The sequence below is a fragment of the Bubalus kerabau genome, chromosome 9 (genome assembly GCF_029407905.1).
Source record: "Bubalus kerabau isolate K-KA32 ecotype Philippines breed swamp buffalo chromosome 9, PCC_UOA_SB_1v2, whole genome shotgun sequence".
In the NCBI taxonomy this organism is placed as follows: domain Eukaryota; kingdom Metazoa; phylum Chordata; class Mammalia; order Artiodactyla; family Bovidae; genus Bubalus; species Bubalus kerabau.
Genome location: NC_073632.1, coordinates 65,291,043 through 65,297,132, shown reverse-complemented (window position 1 = coordinate 65,297,132; position 6,090 = coordinate 65,291,043). Strand labels below are relative to the sequence as shown.

Genomic DNA, 6,090 nt, shown 5'->3' with positions numbered 1-6,090 from the left:
ACCACACAGACAAATGCAGAAGCCAGTCAATTATTTTTGCTAAACAGAAATGCTTATGCCACGGTAACCAGTTAGCTCATTTTCCCCCTGCTAACTGGCAATTTCCTGGGCAATTCCCTGAGCAGGGGGGCATTGAAATGCCTTCTATCATGGAATGCAAGAGTGAGATTGAAGGGTTTTAAGTGTTCAAGAGCCAAAAAGAGAAAGCAGAAGAACCATCCTTTTTAACTGTAGGAAAAGGCTGCTTTTTGCCGCTGCTTTTTTTGTGTGTGGAGATTGGAAGGACTCTGAAGAGTCAAAACGATTTTTCAATATGTCATATGTACCTCTAAGATGTCCCCCAGCACTGATGTGCTGATCAGTTCTTAACAAGTGCAAGTAAATAGCATAATGATTATGAGTGCAAGGAAGCATTTATTCAGTTACCTCTATGACAGCTAATAGGAACTTAGTTTGTGGAGTATTGTACTGTTTAATTGTAGAAGGCACTGGCGACCCACTCCAGTACTCTTGCCTGGAAAATCCCATGGGTGGAGGAGCCTGGTGGGCTGCAGCCCATGGGGTCGCGGGAAGAGTCAGACACGACTGAGCAACTTCACTTTCACTTTTCACTTTCATGCATTGGAGAAGGAATTGGCAACCAACTCCAGTGTTCTTGCCTGGAGAATCCCAGGGAAGGAGGAGCCTGGTGGGCTGCCATCTATGGGGTCACATAGTCAGACATGACTGTCGCAACTTAGCAGCAGCAGTACTGTTTAATAGGATATCTATTTTAAAATATAACCCAATCTTCTTACCCACATACTTTTTCTTTCATATATTCTAAAGCACTGTCTCTTCTTCTCCCTCTCTTCTTTTTCCAACCTCTTCCTCCTTCTTTCTCTGTCTCTTTCTTCCTCCCTCCCCCTTTTCCTCTTTTTATCCTTCTCACTCTCCCCTCTTATACAGCAGCACAGGTAGAGAAGAAAAATATCATCCCAACTAAGAAAAAATTACACCAGTGAACCAAACACTAGAGACGAGAGATGGGCACAGTCTTGCTTTAATCCTCAAAAATGAAGAATTCAATACATTGGGAAAAGACACTTTTGAAAATTCATTTAAAAAAAAAGTTATTTCTTACATTTTACAGGATTGGCTTAAAATATCTACTTTAGGTGTCCATACTAATTACATAGTCTATCTAATTAACAATGTATATTTCAACTATCCTAAATATAATTTAGATAAATTCATTATCCAGAGTTTTAGTAGAGAATTTGGAACTCTTCCCATAAATTCCTCCTAACCCAAGTTTAGAAAGCACTGTGCTTTTACCTGCAAGGCCAATACAGTGTTGCAATATTTCATTTCAGTCTGAGAAGGCAGCTCTAATTGATGAAGAACAGTTCCTAGAAAACGTAATTGGGCCAAAGATCAGTTTTCTGGCTGAAAGAGAGTAGGCCTTAGAGAACACATAATAACAAGATGGCTTTTTCCAAGTAATGGGATCAATACTATATTCTATTTCCTCCTACCCCATCTTCCTTCTGAACCACTGCAGAAGAACAGAAATTCTTAATGATTTTCCTGGTTCATGGCATTCTCATGGCTTGGAAACAAGGATGCTGGAAGAGGCTTCATTTAGAGCAGAGAGGGTTTCCCAGGCTGTGAGGAGATCACAATTGGTTATTACCTGCGTGGCACCACCAGAATTATAACCTCAGTGTATAAATAAAGGTGTCATTTCAACTCAAGAAAAACTAAAGGGGAAATTTCAGCCTCTTCCCAGATTCTGCATGGGCAGTTAACTTTCCAGAAAGGTCAAGAATGCTAAACCCAAAGTCTCCTGTATCAATGCAGGAAAAGAAACAAGCCATTAAGAACCATCAGAGAAGTCAATAGGCAAGGCTGACTACAGTCCCCAGGGAGTTCTCAGTGTCTTACACAATGTATGTCCCTATCCTTGGATTGTACATGTTACCTATTCTCTGTGAATTAATCCTCTTGGTATCACTTTCTGACAAAACTATATATCCTACAATTCACATCTTTCCCAGAGCACTGCAAAGTAGCAAGAGTTGAATAAGGCACCCAGCAATATTCCTGGAAACTAATGACCTGGGGGAATTACTAAAAGATTGCATAGACTACTGTGCTTCAACAATAAAGCAATGAACCTGGTTTCCGCAAAACATACATAAGAAATCCTGTCTATCTGGATCTACTCGAAGTGTACAGATTTATGAAAACACTTTAGAAGATCGGTGCAATCTACTTACCCACTGCAACAGAGCTGAACATCATGATTCTCTCCTCTAGACTTCTTTTGCATGCTATGTATTTTATCTATGTACTTATTTGGCTGTGCGGCATGTGGGATCTTTCCCTGACCAGGAATCGAACCCATGATCCTTGCATTAGAAGCATGGAGTCTTAACCGCTAGACTGCCAGGGAAGTTCCAGTATGCCACTCATTTGGAAACTAGTATTTCTGAAGCTACTGATTATTATCTTGTTATATATACCCATTCACAATTGCCTTCCTATTACTGTGAAAGCTCCATCATTTATTAATATCTCCTGCTGCAAAACAAATTATCCCAAAACTTAACAGCTTAAAACACCGCCTATTATTTCACCCAGTTTTTGACAGTTGGGTATCCGGTCATGGCTTAACCGGGTGGCTAACTTAGTGTGACTCGTGGGAGTTCAGGAGAGCTGTCAGTCAGGGCTCTAATCATCAGGAGTCATTACCTGGGCTGCTTTAGTTCCTCAGTAGTTGGAGACTCAATTCTTCACCATGTGGACCACCATGTATGGTGGCTCCTGACAAAAGGAACTTCAGCTACAGCAGCCTGTTGAAAGAGAGAGAAAGGGATATAACCAGAAGGAATCCATAGTTACTTTTATAACCCAATCTCAAAAAAGACAAAATTAGCACTTCTACCCTATTTTATTACTCACATAGACCATGTGGAATTATCTCACTTGCTAGCAAAGTGAAAGTGAAGTCACTCAGTCGTGACTCTTTGTGACCCCATGGACTGTAGCCTACCAGGTTCTTCCCTCCATGGGATTCTACAGGCAAGAGTACTGGAGTGGGTTGCCATTTCCTTCTCCAGGGGATCTTCCCTACCCAGGGATTGAACCTGGGTCTCCCACGTTCCAAGCAAACACTTTAACCTCTGAGCCACCAGGGAAGCCCTTAAATTCTCCAAGCCAGCCTTCAATAGCATGTGAATCATGAACTTCCAGATGTTCAAGCTGGATTTAGAAAAGGCAGAGGAACCAGAGATCAAATTGCCAACATTCGTTGGATCATCAAAAAAGTGAGAGAGTTCCAGAAAAACATCTACTTATGCTTTATTGACTATGTCAAAGCCTTTGACTGTGTGGATCACAATAAACTGTGGAAAATTTTGAAAGAGATGGGAATACCAGACCACCTGATCTGCCTCCTGAGAAATCTGTACGCAGGTCAGGAAGCAACAGTTAGAACTGGACATGGAACAACAGACTGGTTCCAAGTAGGAAAAGGAGTACGTCAAGGCTGTATATTGTCACCCTGCTTATTTAACTTATATACAGAGTACATCATGAGAAATGCTGGGCTAGATGAAGCACAAGCTAGAATCAAGATTTCTAGGACAAATATCAATAACCTCAGATATGCAGATGACACCATCCTTATGGCAGAAAGCGAAGAAGAGCTGAAGAGCCTCTTGATGAAAGTTAAAGGGGAGAGTGAAATGGTTGGCTTAAAGCTCAACATTCAGGAAATGAAGATCATGGCACCTGGTCCCATCACTTCATGGCAAATAGATGGGTTAACAATGGAAACAGTGACAGGCTTTATTTTTGGGGGCTCCAAAATTCCCTGCAGATGGTGAATTAAAAGATGCTTACCCTTGGAAGGAAAGTTATGACCAACCTGGATAGCATATTCAAAAGCAGAGACATTACTTTGCCTACAAAATTCCATCTAGTCAAAGCTATAATTTTTCCAGTAGTCATGTATGGATGTGAGAGTTTACTATACAGAAAGCCAAGCGCCAAAGAATTGATGCTTTTGAACTGTGGTGTTGAAGAAGACTCTTGAGTGTTCCTTGGACAGCCCAGAGATCCAACCAGGACATCGTAAAGGAAATCAGTCCTGAATATTCATTGGAAGGACTGATGTTGAAGCTGAAACTCCAACACTGGCCACCTGATATAAAGAGCTGATTCATTTGAAAAGACCCTGATGCTGGGAAAGATTGAAGGCAGGAGGAGAAGGAAACAGTAGAGGAAGATGGTTGGATGGTATCACCAACTCAATGGACATGAGTTTGAGTAAACTCTAGGAGTTGGTGATGGACAAGGAGGACTGGTATGCTGCAGTCCATGGGGTTGCAAAAAGCTGGACACAACTGAGCAACTGAACTCAGAACTCAGACCAGGTGGAAAGAGATCACATAACTGTGTGAATCCAGGAGACAGGGTTTGTTGGGAACCATTTTGCTGTCAACTACCACAGATGCAGTTTCTTTCCACCACTCTCACTGTCAGAAATTCTAAGATGTTGTCTCACTTGGAATAAGGAGTCGATTATATTTGTTGTATATATTTATGAGCCCCCAAATCCTCAAAATGTATTATCTAATTACTCTTTTATTCTTCCCCACATCACTGCAGTAAAGATAATATGTTACTCTCAATCTGTTTATTAACAATTACAGTAATTGACCAGAACTGAGATGATAGGGGTGCATTTTTACCATGAACAAACACATATGACTTTTAGCTAAATTATTCATTCACATTTTGTCTTTATTTCTCAATATTTATTCATGTGAGAAATATTTATTGACTCCTCACTAGCTGCCAGGGACATGAAACTACAATACACTTTGATGAATATTATGGTAAAGGAAATAAAGAGTCATGTGAACTCATGAATCAGAGAATACTTTTCACTATAACATTTAGCAAAATTGAAAAATATGAAATATTAGATAAAAAACAAGCCTATAAATATGCTATCATTTCAATGAAAATTAAATTATGTTTCTACTAACTTGTGATAGTGTTGGTTGTACTAAAATTCATGACAATTTGATGTGAAATTGGTAGAAACATAGATATGAGTTCCCACATATACTAACTATTAAAGAAAGGAACAAAATGAGTACAGAGTATCATGAAGAAGCTGTACTAACACATAGTGTTCATAATCCTCCAACTATTCATCTCATGTTCCTCCTTAAAAGATCTCAATACTGCTCAGATTTCCACCTTTCCTTCAGACATTTCAGAGCCTTAAGGACTGTGCTGATAGTTTTGAATACTTAGTTCAAATCATCAGTTTTCCATTTAACCTGAAAATTTCATGGTTATAGTGGCAAGGTTGGCCTTAGGAAAAATTTGGAATTAAGTGAAACATGTGTTATCCTTATCCTCTGTAGTGGGTTAAACAGAGGTCTCCAAAAGATATGTCTGCGTCCTCAACCCTGGAGTTAGTAAATGTAACAGTATTTGGAAAATGACCTTGCAGATGTAATAAATAGGTTGAAGATGTTGAGATGAGATCACCCTGAATGACTGGGCCCCAGATCTAACAACAGCATCCTTATAAGAGACATAAAAGAGAAGTACACACAGAAAATGTGTATTTTCTGGAGATGTTATATAAAGACAGAGGCAGAGACTGGAGTTATGAAGCCAAGGAAGTTGGGAAAGTCTTAGAGCCACCAGAAACTGAGAGGTAAGAAAAGATTATCTCCTGGAGATTTCAGAAGAGAACACAGCTCTGCTGATAACAGAACACAAACCTGCCAGTTTCAAACTTCTGGCCTCCAGAATGGTGAGAAAACAAATTTCAATTGTTTTAAGCCAAGCAGTTTGTGGTATTTGTTACAGCAGCCCTAGGAAATTAATACTCCCTCCAACCTAAATAGTGTCCCAACACTAATTTACATGTCTTTTTGCAGTAGGCTCAGGCGCACACAACGCCAACACCAGTAAGTGCCAGCACCTGCACTAACTCGCCTCCATGCCAGCAATTGCACTCACCCTTCCAGCACCAACACCTGCACCACTCAGGATTCTTGGCTCCAAAAGGGGGGAGCC

At 40.2% G+C, this 6,090-nt stretch overlaps 1 long non-coding RNA gene across 2 annotated transcripts; it reads right to left on the bottom strand.

Annotated features, from left to right (window-relative positions):
- Positions 1–1,182: 1,182 nt before the first annotated feature.
- On the bottom strand, positions 1,183–5,887 carry LOC129660034 (uncharacterized). Of its 2 annotated transcripts, XR_008718322.1 has the most exons (4): positions 5,793–5,887; positions 2,737–2,837; positions 1,518–1,647; positions 1,183–1,391 (listed from the first exon to the last, which is right to left on the bottom strand). It is a non-coding gene; the product is annotated as an uncharacterized LOC129660034 (long non-coding RNA). The 2 variants fall into 2 exon arrangements; XR_008718321.1 differs by having other exon boundaries at positions 1,183–1,647.
- Between the last annotated feature and the right edge of the window lie 203 nt (positions 5,888–6,090).